At 35.3% G+C, this 19842-nt stretch overlaps 1 protein-coding gene across 2 annotated transcripts in view; it reads left to right on the plus strand.

Moving 5' to 3' along the window:
* LOC143240993 (alpha-catulin-like) overlaps nt 1-19842 on the plus strand; it is a 133449-nt gene that overhangs the window by 338 nt on the left and 113269 nt on the right. The gene's annotated exons all lie outside the window — the stretch shown is intronic.

A 19842-nucleotide genomic window follows, 5' to 3' on the forward strand; every position in this document is an offset into this window, starting at 1 on the left:
CAAACCATGTAATCAATGTTGCATTGGCAACTAATATTAGGTGTCTATACAAATTTAACGAACAAGTGTATTTAAACTTATTGAACAAGTATACGCATTTATATATAATAAACTAGTAAGTAATGTAACACTATATAGTAAATTGTAGGTTCCAACCAAAAAATAACACATAATATAGATCTAGAATGGTCAAAGTTGAACCGTCGAATCTTTCGAAGACATATAGAGTAAAAGATGAAAAAAAACATTGTTTATTGAGAAGGTTTGAGAGTATATATATGGTTTTTGTAAGTTATGATTGGGTGTCGTTGAATATCATCAAACTAGTTATGTAATTATTTTAATCTATTTAAAGTATGATTTACGTTTTGTAATTGAGCGATTTTAGACATCGATGGCATTTTAAAAACTCAGTAGGGCCTGGCATGGCCAAGCGCGTAAGGCGTGAGACTCGTAATCCGAGGGTCGCGGGTTCGCGCCCCCGTCGCGCTAAACATGCTCCCCCTCCCAGCCGTGGGGGCGTATAATGTTACGGTTAATCCCACTATTCGTTGGTAAAAGAGTAGCCCAAGAGTTGGCGGTAGGTGGTGATGACTAGCTGCCTTCCCTCTTGTCTTACACTGCTAAATTAGGGACGGCTAGCACAGATAGCCCTCGAGTAGCTATGTGCGAAATTCCAAAACAAACAAAAACTCAGTAAATAATTTTTTGATTGTTAAATATTGTATTTGTGTCGTATTGAATGAAATGGGGAGTGCTATATAGTTTTCCAATAATACTTCATTTAAGCATACTTATAATTGAAAATGAAACACTTGAAGAAAAAGAAAAAAGGCGGACATAATATTGTGATTTGACTGACCCTTCACCGTCAGCAAAATTGAAACAGTTGCAATTCATCCATAAATGTTTAAACAAGTATTTGTTCGTGGTTCGTTACGTCTACTTATATGCATGACACTGAAATGTGTTATGTTCTACCAGTCATCGTGATAATTATTTCGTTTGAGCTGCTCGTGGCACGTAAACCCGAGATCTTTTATTTGAATTTCGTTACATCACGCCTTTCTGTTAAACTGTATAAAGTTAAAAACATCTACATCAGGAGTATTTTATCTTCTTTTCTCTAGCATATTATGCTGTCGTCCCTCATTAAGTATATCTCGTGAAAAATATCGCTTATCATTATAACGCTTGGTTCGTTAGTAAAAGTTTTTAAAGGTAGTGTCTCTTGTGCCATTTAACGCTGGAAAGGAAAAAAAAATTGTATGCTGTGAAAAACTAAGATTATTAGCAACTTTGACACCACGTAACAATCGTCTTCTTGGGTCATTTAGTGACTGGACTGTTTTATGTATGGATTTGAATTAACAAACTTTGAACTTAAAATGCTTTTATAGTAAGAAAACTCCGTTAAAAACGATATGTAATTTAAACACATACCTTTTAAAATCTGTGCTCAATACATTATTTGAAGGCAGTAATTCAATCAAGTTCTTAATACGACGAATGTTAAGGTATACTATCGATGGGTTACACAAAACCGATTCTTTCGTTTCAAATTACGTGACCACTCACTCACCAGAGGCTGCTTTATGCGGGTATAAGTAATGCGAAATCTGCAGCTGAGTTATAAAGGTCGTTGATATTTTTAAACGTTTTTTGTAGCTTCGAAAATTGATTTTCAACAGTAAAAAATTATAAGTACCAAGCCACTGAATAATTGAATTTTATAATACTTAACTGTATGTACACACACACATATAATTAGGTGTTTTGTCATAAAAACTATTTAGAATAGCAAACAGACAAAGGTTAAAGGTTATATGGACTTTCGTACTATCCAAAATGCTACATAAGTGCGTCTACCCTTTAATCTTTTGTTGTTGGACTGATGTAAGTTCATACAGACGAAGAAAGTGATGACGATCGAATGAATTAAATATGTTTATGTGTAGAGAGAGTTTGTTTGAATTTCGCGCAAAGCTACACGAGGGCTATCTGCGCTAGCCGTCCTTAATTTAGCAGTGTAAGACTAGTGGGAAGGCAGCTAGTCATCACCACCTACCGCCAACTCTTGGGTTACTCTTTTACCAACGAATAGTGGGATTGATCATCACATTATAACGCCCTCACAGCTGAAAGGGCGAGCATGTTCGGTACGACCGGTATTCGAACCCGTGACCTTCAGATTACTAGTCGAGTGTCTTAACCCAACTGGCCATGCCGGGCATGTAGAGAGAGAGACGATACTAGATTCTCGTCTCCGTGTATCTCTGTAAGATCATAAGGTCACAAGTGTTTTTGTAGCAACAGTAATAGTTCTGATTTCTTTGTAATATATTAACTTCTGATCAAAGCTAACCATTTATATAAATCAGAATCATTGCCGTAACCAGAGTCAATATTCTACCGAAGTGACCAAACTATAACTTACAATCATATGTGTGTAAGAGAATATGAGCGAATGTATGAAGCCAAAAACAACTGCAGATGTCATCTTCGTAGCTATCAGGACCGCAGATAAGGAGGGGGGAGGGGTAATGGGGGGAATATCCCCTTACCTGGAACAATTCTTGGCGGCCCTGATAGATTGTTACAGCTTTAGCTGTAACTAAATATATAAACCTTGTAATGAACATAGTTACGTAAATGTAATGTTCGTGTTATGCTGCGTATAGTGGTTAAAGTGTATTATTTCTAAAGTTAGTTAATTACTCTCGCTCTTAATGATGTTTCCAGTCGTAAACCCGGAAGTATCTTACGAAATTCGGTCAGTTAAGCCTAAATTTATGTAGCTTTACTTTCTCTTTCTATTTAATATATTGCATATAGTAACTACGCTATACATGTACTTGACCATATTCATTTTCCGAGATATATTTCTCCTCTTTATAACTAATTAAATATTTTTGATTAAATTTTGAGGTATTTTCCCTCTTATTACTAACATGCTGAAAACCCGTCATATGATGAGAAATGATTAATTTTTCTTCTCAAATCTATATCTAAATAAATGTTTTATTAACATGTTTTGTAAAAAGTAATTATAAACTTGACCACTACATTTCTAGTATTTCACGAAAACAACATTTTTTATGCATATTTCATTATACTTTTTAAATATTGCTTGATTAACATTTTGACTATTGTGTATTTCAAGTACTCCTTAAATGTTCGTTTTTATAATTCCTTATAGATTGAAACATGCGAAAAAAACTGATTCTCAAAGACGTATTCCTATTTGGTCAACTAGATGACTTTGCAAATTGCGATGGTAAAGGCAGTGAATTTTGTGATGAATTTTGAGGTTTTCTCTTTAAAGAGGATCGTCTTCCTGTTTTTGCCTTTGTCAGCCTGCTGAGTTGAAAAGGCGTTCTTTAATTTGGGAATTTTCAAAATGAGAAATGTGCTGCGGGTAAAAAACGTGTTATTATTTGGTTGTAGCCGAGGGTTCCGATTGGACAAAATTAGGTGATGTTGCGTCAGTATGCCTCCTTGACAATTCAGCAAACGTATTGAGGAATTTCAGACAATGATTATGATTTTTGTGTACCAGCATTACCAAGCGTGGGGCGCGTACATCCGATTCGATTTTATTTCTCATCACGATATCTACCAACCTTGCCTGAAATGTAATTAGATGCCCAAAGTAGTGCATCGCCCATTTCACATATACATATGTATATGGTTGGAAAAAATATTAAGCGACTAACTTGTTTGTTCCAACAGAGAGCGCTGTTGTTTAGTACAAGTCGCGTGTCGATTGATACTGCAACAAGTGAGATACTGGCAAGTTAGACGGACGGTTTTTCGACTTTATACAGTTCCATCAGAAGATAATGTGTTTCTGAGCACATTTATGTCCTGAGATACCCCCCTTTATAACTAAGTACATGTTTTTTCCCACATTCTGAGATACCTTCCCCCCTTTATGACCAACTACGTATTTTTGACCACAATGTAAGATATATTCCTTCTTACGACTACGTGTTTTTAATCACGTTCTAGGATACTTTCTTCTTTTATAACTACCTTACGTGATTTTGACCACGTTATGAGTTATTTTTTCTTCTTATGACTAACTACTTATTTTACAACACATTCTGATATACTTATTGCTAATGAACGCTTTCTTTCGTAACAGTTAAGTGGTTCAGTTTAGAACTCCAACTGAAATTAGTTAACTATTGTATATTATGTTTTAAAGCCTACGAATAAAAAACAACAACATGCGCATACATCACGTATGCTAGTGTGTAAAAAGTAGATTAAACGTCCGAGACATACCGATGTATATGACACTGTAAATGAAATGCCTGTCTATCCGAACTTTACATTTAAACTCTTATTAATAAATATGGAAACCGACAACTAAAGTCGTTTTTTTTTTTTTTTCTTATTACAACTAGCTGCAAATTATTAGTTTTGAGTAGATATTACTATGGCATTTAATTGAACATTGCGCTGTAGATAGTAGTGAAAATCTGTAACGTATTTAGCGCCGCCTGTACGCTATTTTTATTTATTTATCAAATTGATAATATTACAGCTTGAAGTCACCACAGAATGGGCCATAAATGGTTAGGTTGATTTTGGGGTCACACGCGAAGGCCACGGGCTTTCTTATTGCTCGTGTTCGGAAATGTTACATTCAATTTGCATGCATCTGTAAAAAGAAACTGGACAGTGGATAAATGATCTATTTTTGTGTTTAGTGTATCAGTTGGAATTTGAAGAAAATTGTAGGAGTTTAAAACCAGTTTTATTACCTAGTTTGGTAAGGAAAACTTTGTTAAGAGAATAAGAATGTTATTTTTTTCCCCACGTATTAACATGTTAGTGACAGTGATATAACACTTATATAGTGCTACGTCAGGTATTGTGTGTTAGTTCTCTATGTAACACTATTAAGTTTAGGATTATTATTTTGGGCAGTTTATGCGTTTGTTTTGTTGTTTTCTTAGCGCAAAGTTGCAATACGCAATCTATTTACTTCTGGAAAGTAACGAAACACCGATTGTGGTTTGCAAATAGGTAAATTTACGACGTTCTATATTATATTTCATTACAAACTGATCAGTATATACTTAGGTGCATTACAGAGAGGATCGAATACTTCGTATTAGAATGATTTTCAATGTAAAAAATGCCAGATGGTTAGGGCGCTCGACTTTAAATCTCTGACTCCGAACATGTTCGCCCTTTCAGACGTTGCTGCGTTGTATTGTCACGGTCAATCCAACTATTCGTTTGTAGATAAAGTAGTATTAGAAGTGGCGGTGGGTGGTGTGGATTAGCTGTCTTCCCTCTAGCCTATCATTGTTAAATTAGAAACGGCTAGCGCAGAAAGTCCTTGTTTAGCTTGCGCGAAATACAAACAAATAAACAAATCAGTATAGAAATAAGCAATCCATGTGAAAACAAGGCCGATATAAATTCGCAATGGAAGGCATGTGTCAGAAGTACATATTGATGTAATTTGGTGTTACCTTTGATTGCTTTTGGGAAGGTTATGCAATAGTACCTTCCAACGCAAAATATTATACACTCAGATCATAAAGATGTGTTCAGATCGAGTATTATTATTTGCAAGCGGGAAAATTCTCTTCACTTAATAGCATTAGGAAACTATATGGATCAACTTGGGGTTAGGACTATTCAGAAATAGACCTGTAACAAGTCGTACCTCAGCTATGGTAAGCAAATTTCAGCGTCTTATAACAAAGTTTACTAGTAAAATCCTGCAAGAAATCGTCCCCTAGCCATGGTAAGCAAGTTGCAACGTAACACTATTAAGTGTTAAGAGGTCAAGGAAAGCAACAGAAATAATGTGTACACACGTTGCTTCCACAACATATTTGTTGAATCGCTTCATATCTCAAACTGCTGGAGATTGAAATGGGTATTCATGCTATTTCACATTAAGGCATATCGGTCAAATCGCCATACATAAAACCTACGAACTTCTGTGTGATTTGACTTTTAAAGCGAGCGCTGGGAAACTGTTGTTCTTGTACACTGCGAGTAATATGGAAAGCACGCATGGAACAATGGTGTGCTTTTCACATGGCGCCTTAAGACGGAGTCTTTTGCAATGGAAACCGCGCTGGCTCAGTGCAACTGAACGTTGCAATTTAGACTGTAACGACGTGGTGAGGCCCTAAAGACAGTTTGGTTTAATGCATTCAACATCTGTGGTAATGGAATGTGCATAAACTGACAATCTCTGTATGGGTTCAGTATCTTGGTTTTGGCTGTGTCGTTAGCAGCGTAATCAGACGTCATGCGCTGTAATCTGTGAATCTGTAAATAACCAAATTTTATGTACTAAAAGAAGAAACCATATATCTTGAGTGTTTTCGAAACGCAGACCTTTCATCATCAGGAGCGAACTGGTGTTATAAAGATATTAAAATTAACATGGACGACGGATGAGTAGAATATCGCATTACCCAAATATTTGGTGAAAGTTAACATACTTACATCACTTCCATCACTTAAAAGGAACTTTTAATCATCGTTGCTTTTCAGACACTTTTTGTGTGTTATTTTGCCTTTAACAAATGTAACAAATACCTAAAACATACTTTGGTTTTTCTGCTCTTTCCACCTGCCAGACACAAAATTCGATTATTCAGTGATCCAGTGTGGTCCATGTATATATGTTTTCCTGTGTTGAAGTCACACTCATTTTCGTGATCGTTCAGTTCTTCATTATCATCTGGAATCTATGAAAAATATTTGCACAGCGGTGCTCAGATTTCACGTTTTATACCCATCTGACCTCGCCCCCTCCCCCCAACAAAAATCAAGCTGTTCCTAACTTGGGAATTGCTGAGTGCGCTTACCAAGTTTTAATGTTGTATGTGCGTATTTTTTTTTCCCTTTCTCTCTTTCACGATGTGATTCCTGATTTTGAAAATATATAACTTTATTTCAGAAAGTTCCGATTGCAGTTAGGTCATATAGATTTCTTTGGGTTTTACACGTACATACGACACCGGAGAAATGCATCGGAAACTAACGTTTTCTAACACTAGTCTATACAAGGAAACACAGTATTTGTATATATATATTATTCCTTCTACTCATAAAAAAAAAAAAAAAGTTCACTCATTAACTGTTTACTTTAACGATTGCTTAAGTTAACAAGGCTAGTTCTTTTTTGTTTTAGCGCACTTATCCCAAATAATTGTGGTTAGTATATACTTTACTGATATTAAGCATGACGTAGTTTTGGCTGAGCGTGACCTTATTTTAGTGAGGTTATGGCTTGCGTCCTGTTGACGTAGTATCGCGTTCCACACTTTGGGGACGTAGATGCGTTGTAAGGGTGAGGTCAAATCTCAATCTTCGAGATATTGGCAGTATCGTTGCATTGATATCTCTACTCTAATATTTTAGTGTACCTTTTTACGAGTATTAAAAAACAACAACAACAACTTAGTTTAATCTACACAGAACATGCTTGTCTTTCAACTGTGAAGGCGTTGCAATATCATGCTCAATCCCACTATTCGTTGGTAAAGAGTAACCTCAGAGATGGTAGTGGGTGGTGATGACTAGCTGCCTTCTCTCTAGTCTTACACTGCAAAATTAGGGACGATTGACGCAGATATCTCTTGTGTAGCTTTGCGAGAAATTTAAACCAAACCAAACATAGTTTAGTGGCTTACAGCGAGGAAAAGGTGAAAATACAACATCTGACCCTCCCATCTTCCGAAAAGGATTTATATCCTCATAAAGAAAGAGTTCGCTAATTCGCAGAATGACATATAAAGGTATCCATTTATGTAGCACGTAGTTTTGTGATTTGTATAATGATATAAAGCTATATCTTTCCGCAAGTATTGGTTTGTTTTGAATTTCCCGCAAAGCTATTCGAGGGCTATCTGAGCTAGCCGTCCCTAATTAAGCAGTGTAAGACTAGAGGGAAGGCACCACCCACCGCCAACTGTTGGGCTACTCTTTTACCAACGAATAGTGGAATTGATCGTCACATTATAAATCCCCCACGGCTGATAGGGAGAGTGTGTTTGGGGTGAGGGGGATCCGAACCCGCGATCCTCAGATTATGAGTCGAGTACCTTAACCACCTGGTCATGCCGGCCCCCTGCAAGACTTAAAGAAGTTTCAATGAAATGATGTATTCAGTTAGCAAGAAACAAATACATGAATCTTGTTAATTTATCTCCTTGTATTCTAAAGACGGCTGGTATTAAAACTTTTATAAGAATAAAGTACAGAACAAAGTTTTAACCAGAGTGTATAATTTGGGGCAAGTTTCAAGAGGAATGTGTGTATCGATTTACTGTGACGATCCTGTGTGTAGTTTTGGACAAGATCAAGAGAACTGTCTGTTGTTTCGACTACTGCAACGTTCTACTGTTTTCTTTTGCAAATTCTCTTTGTTAACCTGACGGTGACCGAAAAAGGTCGAAACATTGTTTTGTACTTTATTTTACTTAAAGTTTTAATACCCATACCAGCCGTCTTGAGATACATTTTTACTTGAAGAGGGTTTCTCGTTATCACGTATTTCAGTCCTTGTGTATGTGGCAGAAGATTTTTCACCATCTGTTTCTTTATTCGTCTTTCTGTACTTGTTCATATATAATTTAGTTTTATCAGATAACGTTAATATTAATGCACACCAAATAAAATAAATTGAAATTTATTTGTTGACTTAAGCATTCTCGTGGAACGTTTTCTTAATGTTGAGGACAAACTAGATCACGCGCCCTAGTTAAAAGGAACCATTTTTGTAAAGATAGGGTAAGATGACACATAAACTGACGTTTGTTCAAGATGCTGACGTGGCAGAAAGATGATTGTAAGTCGTATGATATTACTGGCTGCATGTTGTTAATAGAAAGACCTTCGAAGAGTTCACGGAATTCGATCGTTAGCTCAGGAATTAGATCCTCTCACAGAAACATTAGCTCATAATAATATCTTTCATCATAATAATAAGCGCAGAGAGAAACAGAAAAAATGAGACACGGTGTAAGTTATTTATTGTAGCTTAACACGGAGAAAATAGTTTTCATGATTATTCCGTTTAAAAGTACAAAATATCGTATGGTATTGTTAAACTATTCATGATTGTTTGGGGACATTCAATGCTTGCATATAGTATGAACCTGGAATAACTGCTGCCACATCCTAGTAACACAAAAGTTTGATTTCGTTTTATACTTAGTTCTTAGAAATAATTATCGTACAACATTTCCTATTTATTTCGTTTTAATGAATTAACTTAATAAAGCTTTGAATCAAAACAGCTTTTCAGCTCAGTAAGTCGAAAAAGTTTTCTTCTCCTGTCATTGAATTTGTTGTTTTCACATGATTTCACATTACGATCTTTGAACTTTTGTGCAGACTCAAACACTGATCCCATGCACTCAGGTTAAAGAGTGATTTTTTTCTTTATTAATAAATCAAAATATTTAGTCACGCATATTCCTTTCGAAAGAAGCTTGAAACATCAAATACATTAACGTGGGCCTATACTCCACCAGGTGAAGCGACATCGCATGACCCTTCAACAAACTGATTCTTAACTTAAAAACACATAAACATTGTTTTAGACACTAGGCGGAGCCACATGGCATCACTCTGGAGTAAACTGACTTAATTGTAAAACTAACCAACAATTTCTTTTAGCCATCAGCTGGAGCCACAAGATCAAACAAAGAAACTGGATCTTAATTATAATACTTTAGTTGTTTTCTTTCTATTTATATAAAAACTATTTTTGAATGTTTCGAGATATTTTAAACCATTTACTTTTTACTTTTCTGCTCTATAAAATCTCCTCATACAGGAGAAAAGATGTTCTGACGTAAATGTTATTATTCTTTTGGAGTAGTTAAGCCTCGTGTTTTTCATTGAGACACAAATAAAACATTTGACAGCTACCTACTTAACTATGTTTAACAACTCAGCAAGTGAGATGACAGGGAATTAAATATATATATATATAGTGTAAATAAATATGACGAATGTTTTACACGACGAAAAGTGGGTGAATATTAGATAAATTATAATGATTAAAATACAGTGGTTTCCATCTAATCACCCACTTTTCGTCGTGTAAAACATTCGTCATATTTATTTACACTATATATACATTTTTATGTAAAACTGTGTTTGTGTTTAAGCAAACAAACACATATTCCTTTAGAATGGTGACTTACACTGTAAAAGCAGATCTCCTGCACACATATACTGTCTGCCTTCTCTACTTTGAACATATTTCCGTGGGCGCCCATGTGGAATTATCATGTATAAGACAATGGATGCTCATTGAACTCCTGAAGATAATTATTCCGTCACTAATAAGAAAACAAAAGCGAATCAATAACTCGAAAAGACACGATCCAAGATATTCTATTGTAAGGCTAATTACCGTTGAGTAATTATAAACAAAACACCGGTCTAAAAACATTGGAAGCTCCAGCGCTACGTCAAAGTAAATTGGCATCACACATTGTCGCCCTTTTAGCCGTGGGGGCATTATAATGTTTCGATCAATCTTGTTATTCGTTGTTAAAAGAGTAGCCCAAGAGTTGGCGGTGAGTGGTGATGACTACTAGTGCCTTCCCTCTAGTCTTACACTGCTACATTAGGGACGGCTAGCGCAGGTAGCCCTCGTGTAGCTTTGCGCGAAATTCAAACCAAACCAAAGTAAATAATGTACTTTAACTCCGTATATTTTTTTTTATGACAAATGTTACCTGCTGTTGAACTACTAACCAGAAAGAAAGCAGCCAGTCAGCAACATCCTGTCGCCCAAACTAAGGTATTGAGTGTCGCTCTTATAACTCATCTACATTTTAAATTGCGGGAAATGTGTTGCAGTATCGCCACATTCGAAATTCAGAGTTCTACTACAGGGCAAAATTGCGCCTTGTCTCTCTATATAAGGGTTTTGAGGACGGATGGATGGATTTGGTTGGTTTTGTTTGCCCACCACGGGTATTGAAATCCTCTTTGTACTGTTCTAAGTCAGAGGAAATACTGCTGTGCCATTGGGGGGAGGGGGTACACTTGCACCGTTCGATATCGATACATTTATAATAATATATGTATTATAAGTGATATAATAAATTTCGGCAAATGGACGAATACGTCGAGGATCACAGAGGTATATTTGTGAACTTACAACGCTAAAAACCGGGTTTCGATGGCCGTTCTGTGCAGAGCAAAGAACGGCTATTGTGTAGCTTTGTGCTTAACTTCAAAACAAACAAACGAACATAGACGAATGTTAAAATGAATATCGAATCAGCTTCAAAGGAAACTTGTTTTAAATATGCTGTACAAATATATTTGTTTTTTTTATTAAAAAGTAGAGCATTTTATAACCCACAGTAGTGTGTATGTTAATATATTTGTATTTCATATTAAAAATAAAAGCACCTATAACTTGCACTAGTGTGTATATTAATATATTTGTTTCATATTAAAAATAGAGCATCTACAATCAACACTAATGTGTATGTTAATATATTTGTTTCATGTTAAAAATACATAATCTACAATCAACACTAGTGTGTGTGTCATACTATGTTATACATCTGCTTCAAATAATTTTTTGAAGTAGATAGTGACATTTGATCGTTCGACGAAGATTTTACTTCTTTGTTCATCTCAAGTGAATGGGCATTAAGGAGAAAAGAAGAGTTCATAATTTGAAACTTAGAACCAATAATCAACCAATAACATCACTGCATTTCAAAAGATCTGTTCATAATTTGAAACTTAGAACCAATAATCAACCAATAACATCACTGCATTTCAAAAGATCAGATCACGTGAATATGTTCCTATACCAGAGTTAAAAAGAAAGCAAAATGATTAACATTGGTGCCTGCTTTTATTAAGTACGCTCAAACGTTGACAACACTCTATAACAATATTCTGTATCAAAAAGAAAGAAAGAAAATTCGATAGTATTTCATTATAATAGTGAAACTCCTGTGTCTTACAACCAATAGCAACACGTTTGAAAAACATTTGAGTGAGTATATACACACCAGTCTAGGGAAAGTTTCAATCAAAATGGATGAGGACTCTTGAAAACAATCGTAAACTTAAAGATAAAGCCCGTTAAAAATTCGAAAGTAAAATATTCCTCTCTGTTTGTTGTAAGCCGAAAACCACACAGTGGGCTACCTGCGCAGTGCGCATAGCAGAGATCGAAACCTCAGTCATAGGAGTATGAGTCCCCAAGCTTTCCACTCAAACACTGAATCGCGAAAGCAGATTAAAAAAAAAGAAGTTCTGAGGAAATTTCTTTAAAAAATTCTCAAGTTGAAAAATGTGGCAAAATTTACATAGAATTTATACACCCTCAGCTGAGTGTGATGACGAAAACATTCAAAGATTTGAATTTTTCGTGACAAATTGTGGTCGACCCCACAAACCAAATTTTTTCCTTTTTTGGTATAATTGAGAATATTATATTGTCAGAATTAGAAGTAAGAATATTCAGCATATTTGTTAAGAAGTGGTGTTGCTTTGATAGTTTGTTAAATAACTGGTATAACGAGAACAAACTACTGTTGTCTATGACCAGTTGGTTAGGGCGTACGATCTGGGGGTCACAGGTTCGAATTTCCGTCCTACCAAACATGCCTGCCTTTTCAGTCGAAGTGGCGTTATAATGTCACGGTCAATTCCTTTATTCGTTAGTAAAACAGTAGCCCAGGAGCTGACAGTGGGTGGTGATGACTAGCTGCTCTTCCTCTAGTCTTCCATCGCTAAATTGGGGAAGGCTAACGCAGATAGCCCCCGTGAAGCTTTGCGCGAAATTCAAAACAAACCAAATTGTAGTGTATCAGCCATCGCTTTGACATACATATTGTTTCGAATATATTATTTTGTTGAATAACAGTAACGATGAAAACGAGATACTGCTATTATAGGATACCAGTCATTGCTTTGACGTAAATTGTTTATTAGTTTGTTGAGTTATAACAACAACAACAAAACGTTATTATAACCTAACAATCTTTCATCGCTGTATTCAAAACAACCAGAAGTTTAATTCGATTGGAAGTTGTATTTTTTTTATGAAGAGTGTGTCTTTTTCTTATAGTAAAATCACATCTGATTATCTGCTGTGTTCAAGGAGAGGAATCGAACCGCTGATTTTTGCGTTGTAAATCGATAGACTTACCGCTGTACCAACGGGGTACTTTATAAAGATTTAAATTTTAAAAGGTTATATGAAACTATACTTTATCAGTGATAAAACGTTTTAACTTGAGAGGTTTTTCAATACGTACATAACATATTAAAATATATTGTGTCTTGTAAACTCCCACTGAACCATCTATGGATCTTATTATAAACATGGGAAGATCGGTCGATAAGACTGATGCGTTTTTTCTTCACATTCATTTAAATATTAAGATACAGTAATTTTCTCTCTTATACTGACACCTCCTTAAACTGTCAAAAACACACTCACGGTCTTTACTACACTTCTCCAACTAATTAAGGTACCTAACGAAGGTATTTATAGTTTAATGTGTGGACAGTGCCGTGGGTAATTACTTTATCTTAATATGATGTGGGTGTGTTAATTGTGGACAAACATTAAACCCACTCGTGCTCTTCCATATGTCGACATTACATACATTTGATCGTACTAACGGATATACTCAGCAACTGGAATCTCCTGCGAGTTCATTCCAAAAGCCCCCCTCCCCCGGACTTATACTGCTAGAAATCGGGTTTCGATACTCGTGGTTGGCAGAGTATAGATAGTTCTTTTTGTAGCTTTGTGCTTACTAACAAAGAACAACAATCATTCCAAAATGAGCTATTCTGAGCAAAGCTCATACATGCCATTGAAGGACGGAAACAGTTTTAACACTATTTCTAACAACGCTAAAAAAATCTAGAACTTCACAAACTGTAAAAGGTCAGTAATTCGGTACTTTTTTGCGTGTTATCAGTATTACAGCATATTAACGTATGCATAAATACATATTAATGTATTTGTGTAGTTTTTGCTTCACGAGGTTCTATATAGAAAATGTGAAGTAAAATTAGTACATTTGGAGAATTGAATTATTAAGCTAAATGAACATTTAATGAGTTGACACGCATATTTATTTTAACTAAATTTTGCAAATACAAAGTACAATAGGTGGAATAACAGGAGCAATGACAGAATCTGGCAGGATAAAACTGATTTAACATTTAGATAGTGAACTAATAACACTGGTTTACAAAAAAATATTTTTTGTCTGAGGCAAGAATGTGAATAGGTGTTTTTTACTAATTTGGGTGTGCTGAATTCAAATTTATAAACAGTTTTGCTCTATCACCTCTAGTTTTCTGGCTTTTAAATAGTCTCATTTTAGTATATACAGAGTATATACGTGCTTATTTCAACAGTTACAGCAGCTTATTACAGATAAAACAGGATAGATAAAGAACATTGACGGAATAAATATACTTGGATGACACAATGTACACAATTCATAGTACCGCAGATAGTTAGAAGTGTGTTTTCTTAGATGATCTGGTGTATTTTGCCTCCGGGATGTCACGCAAGAGCATCCAGCAGAAGTCTCCCATCATGCTGGGGTTCCACTTGCCTTGGTAGTTGCTCTCCATCTTCGTAATATCTTGGTGGAATCTTTCTCCGTGCTCATCACTCACTTTTCCAAGGTTTGGTGAGAAGAAGTTGAGGTGGGAATGGAGAAAATGAATTTTGAGTGACATTCGGCATCCCATATCCTCATAAGTCTTTAGCAACTTCTCAATACAGGTTTGGTAATTTGGTACGCGTGTGTTACCAAGGAAGCCACTACAGACTGACTTAAATGCTTCCCATGCTCTCAGTTCCTTTAAGGTAAGAAGCTCCTCAAAATCAGTATCCTTCAGCACTTCTCGGATTTGAGGTCCGACAAAGATGCCCTCTTTGAGCTTAGCAGCACTGAGACCTGGGAACACAGTAGACAAGTGTTGGAAGGCAGCACCATTTTTGTCCATGGCCTTCACGAAATTCTTCATCAAACCAAGCTTGATGTGAAGAGGAGGAAGAAGCACCTTCTTCATGTCAACCAGAGGATTCTCCTTGACGCTGTGTTCGCCAGGAACGAAAGTGCTTCTAGACCCCCAGTCTTTCTGCTTGTAATGCTGGGATACAGCTCGACTATCCCAGAGACAGAGAAAGCAACAGTACTTTGTAAAATTAAATCATATGTAAAGCAATAATAATTATGTGCGTCATTGGAAATTGTAATACAAATATATACCCAAAAGATTGTGTAACACAATTGTCGAGGGACACCAACCTCCTGCGCTGACTGCCAGTGCACTACTGGCTGTTGATTGAGACGTGTTGGCTACGCTTAACTGCCAAAATCCGTCTTGATATATAGCTATATATATATAATGTAATGCTATCACTTACATTTATTGCATAATAATTAAAAAAGAAGACATAAGTCACACAATATTAGAAATTAACCCTGAATTCATATACGCCTTTATGTACAGTATGTGTACAAAATGTACAGTATGCATATCTAAAAAACTAGAGGTAATGAGTAAAAACGGATTTCAAATCTGAATTCAGTACCCCGAAATTAGGTTAAAACAGCTATTTTTGTGCTTGCCTCAATTTCTTTGTAAACCAGTGTAACATCATAATCTGGCAGGATAAAACTGATTTAACATTTAGATAGTGAATTAATAATATCATAATTTGGCAGGATAAAACTGATCTAACATTTAAATAGTGAACTAATAATATCATAATCTGGCAGGATAAAACTGATCTAACATTTAGATAGTGAACTAATAATATCATAATCTGGCAGGATAAAACTGATTTAACATTTAGATAGTGAACTAATAATATCATAATCCGGCAGGATAAAACTGATCTAACATTTAAATAGTGGAGTAATAATATCTAAACTTGGTAAGATAAAACTAATATAACATACGGCAATGGATTAATAATATCAAAATCTGGCAAGATAAAACTGATGTAATGTATCTCTATTGCACTAGTAATATCATAATCTGACAAATTAAAAGTGATATAACGTACATCTATTAGACTAGTAATACCAGAATCTGACAAGATAAAACTAACATTGTATAGAGCTAGTGGACTCATAATATTAGAATCTGGCTGATTGAAACTGACCTACCTTGTAGATAGTGGACTAATAGTATCAGAATATAGCAAAATAAAACTGGTCTAACGTACAGATAGTGGACTAATAATACCAGAATCTGACGAGATAAAACTGATATAATGTACAGCTAGTGGATTAATAACATCAGAGTATAGCAAAATAAAACCGACCTAACATACAAATAATGTATTATAGAACAAAAAACCTTGATAAATTGATAAATTCGGTATGTTTAGATTAAAACTGCGGCCATTTTGAGAAAGTAAGAAAATAGTTATGACGAGTGTAGATAGTATAAATGTATGTCAGGAGGTTTTTCTTGACAAGTTTCAAAGATTAGTTCTTTGAGGGTAAGAAAAACCACCTTGACAAATGTAGCTGAAGATTGGATATGTTAAAATCATTTCGAAAAGCATCCTCACACGACACTTGATTGGACTCATAAGCTTTTAGTTTCTTGTTTATGAATATTTTTCACTACATCAAAGGCTGGTTCTGATTTGTGTTGCTTTCTGGTGCAACTGTAGTTTTAACCACTGCAATTCACGGAAACGTCCACCTTGTGGCCTTGGTTTTATAAGTTAAAATTACTTATTAAACCATCAAAATACAAAACTATCGTGACAAGCTCCAAATCGTAATTCAAGTGAAAACCCAGTAAGTTGATATAATATAAAATCAACAATGAATCTTCTGTTATCTCTCAAACTCAGCAAGTTGGTATAATATAAAATCAACAATGAATCTTCTGTTATCTCTCAAAATCAGCAAGTTGGTATAATATAAAATCAACAATGGATCTTCTGTTATCTCTCAAACTCAGCAAGTTGGTATAATATAAAATCAACAATGAATCTTCTGTTATCTCTCAAAATCAGCAAGTTGGCATAATATAAAATCAACAATGAATCTTCTGTTATCTCTCAAAATCAGCAAGTTGGTATAATATAAAATCCACAATGAATCTTCTGTTATCTCTCAAAATCAGCAAGTTGGTATAATATAAAATCTACAATGAATCTTCTGTTATCTCTCAAAATCAGCAAGTTGGTATAATATAAAATCAACAATGGATCTTCTCTTAACTCTCACATTGTTGACTTGGTTTCATATTTTTCACTACGTCCAAGTATACTGTATCACAATCAGTAGTTTTATGTTCTTGTTACAACACATAGTCTAGAGCAGCGACTCTTAGTCCGTAGACAAACAAATAAAAGTTCATCAATTGACCTATTGTCAAAAAAAGGGATCTTGTTATGATTCGTCAAGAAGTTTCATAATCACTGGTCTAAAGAAATAATTAAAGCATTTACGTGAAATTACTCGTTTTTCCATACAAAATAGCACGAGACATCTATCCGTGCGATTTATCATAGTATTAATTATTTTTAATCTCCTTTTTGTGTGTTCATATGCGTTTTTGTTACCTAGGTGTTACTAGTTACCCGGCAATCAACATAAGTTCGAGCCACAGTTATAAATAATTTAGAAAAAATTATTTCAAAATCACGTGGGGGATAATAAAGATCCCAATAGTACTTCTGGGCAGAGGTGGATTTAAGGTTGTATGGGACCAGGGGCTAATAATTTTCATAGGCCTTACATCCCACGTAATTTTACATAGAATAAAATTATCAATGAACTCCCATTAAGACCATGGGTCCCTGGGTGAGCCCCCTTTAACTCTTACCTAAATACGCCACTGCTTCTGGGGTTAAACTGGGGTAAACCTGAAGATAGATACAAACTATTTTGTTTGTTTTATGAATTTCGCGCAAAGCTACTCGAGGGCTATCTGCGCTAGCCGTCCCTAATTTAGCAGTCTAGAGCCAGTTATCACCACCCACCGCCAACTCTTGGGCTACTCTTTTACCAACGAATAGTGGGATTGACCGTCACATTATAACGCCCCCACGGCTAAAAGGGCGAACATATTTGGCGCGACGGGGATGCGAACCCGCGACCCTCAGACTACGAGTCGCACGCCTTAACCCGCCGGGCCCAAGAATAATTGCATCATGAATCTTTTGAATTCTACATGTGTTTCTGTAGACAGGAAAAGGCAGCGTGACGTCGAATAATGAGTGGTTGTACCATGTTGGCTGATTCATGGATGGAAAAACATACGAAATGCTGATTATATATTGACGATAAAAGACAAAATTGCAGCGCAGTTGTTTTTATTCATTTTTTAATAATTACACATTAAAGTTTCAGTTTCATGTGGCAACTGTAAAAAGAAAGTAACGAATAAAACGTGGTATAAAATATCTCTACATGTGTTATATCTGTGTGTTATCATACGCACGACATTTCGCGAGAAATGGGTATCGTTTGTAGTAACCTCGCCAAGTGATTGATGTACCGAGATTGTGAGTCCGAGGATTATAGGTTCGTCTTAACTGTATCTAATTTTGTAGTCAGCTAGCTAGTCAACCCCATTTACTTTAATCGAATAATATAATGTGACTGTCTCTCTTATAACGTACCCATGGCCCAAAAATGCAGAGTGCAATTGTGTGTGTGTGTGGTAGTGGGGTTTGAACCTATCAAGATTTTCAACGAACCCGAAATCGTTAGGTATCAAGTATATATGTTATTTTTATTTAATAAATAGTGACTATGTTACAAGTTTTTGATTTTTTTTATGAATTATGACAAATAAAATCTGAGAATCTCTAAACCAAATTTTCGTTGTTATTTTTGTCTTCATAGGAATTTATCTGTCTCTACTCTTTCTAAACAAATATATTATAACAGTGTATAATAGTGATAGTCAGATTCTTTGAATAGATTAGTACAGACCAAGAGCTGGCTGTGAGTGTTATTGACTAACAGCTTTCCCACTAATATATAATTTCAAAATTTTCAACCCTTTCATAGCTTTTCGTGAAATTCTGAACTACGCGTCTCTGTCATAGAGAAATAAGTGATGTTTTCAGGTACGTTGGTTTTTCTGTAAGAGTGATTTGGAATAACAGGAGATCCTATATCAAATGTATTATGGAATAAATCCGTATTCTCTGACTGAGTTATGAGAATTAAAGAGTCTAGACACAATGAAACTATCTTTATTTCCAATTAAAGTAATGTGTGTAATGGAGAAGTTGTTAACCTTGCTAAATTTGTAGAAGTTTGTTACTTAATCTCTATGTTTCTTCCTGACTAAGAAATGCCCAACATTATATACACCAAAGAACAATGCTAGTTCTGTCAGGAAACGTGCGCTTCATGTGACTGCCGGTCATTCTACCTGAAAAATAGGAGAGGTAATACACTGATGATAACATCTTACCTGTCGGTGAAAAAGGCTAATGTTCAAGAATCTTTTTTAGGGGAAGACAAAGTTGATACCTTACTTGAATGACTCCAAACAATAGGTAGCTAGAGCGATAGCAATTTAGCGGCTTTCTTGAACAACGATTTATGTTAAAACTTCGTATCAAACTCATAGTATGTCTTCCTATCACAGATACAAGTAATCTAATTGTAGTTATAACTACACAAAGAGATTCACAGTGTTGTAATAATATTCGATTTTCTATAACTGTTTCCACGTAGTGTCAAATAATATATAATTTGTAATTCCTTGTCTGGCCTAATGAAGTATCAACATTCTCTAGCTGTTGAATCTAACTGGCAGCCTTTATTCAGTGCACAA

This window comes from Tachypleus tridentatus, chromosome 13 (assembly GCF_004210375.1).
Source record: "Tachypleus tridentatus isolate NWPU-2018 chromosome 13, ASM421037v1, whole genome shotgun sequence".
NCBI lineage: Eukaryota > Metazoa > Arthropoda > Merostomata > Xiphosura > Limulidae > Tachypleus > Tachypleus tridentatus.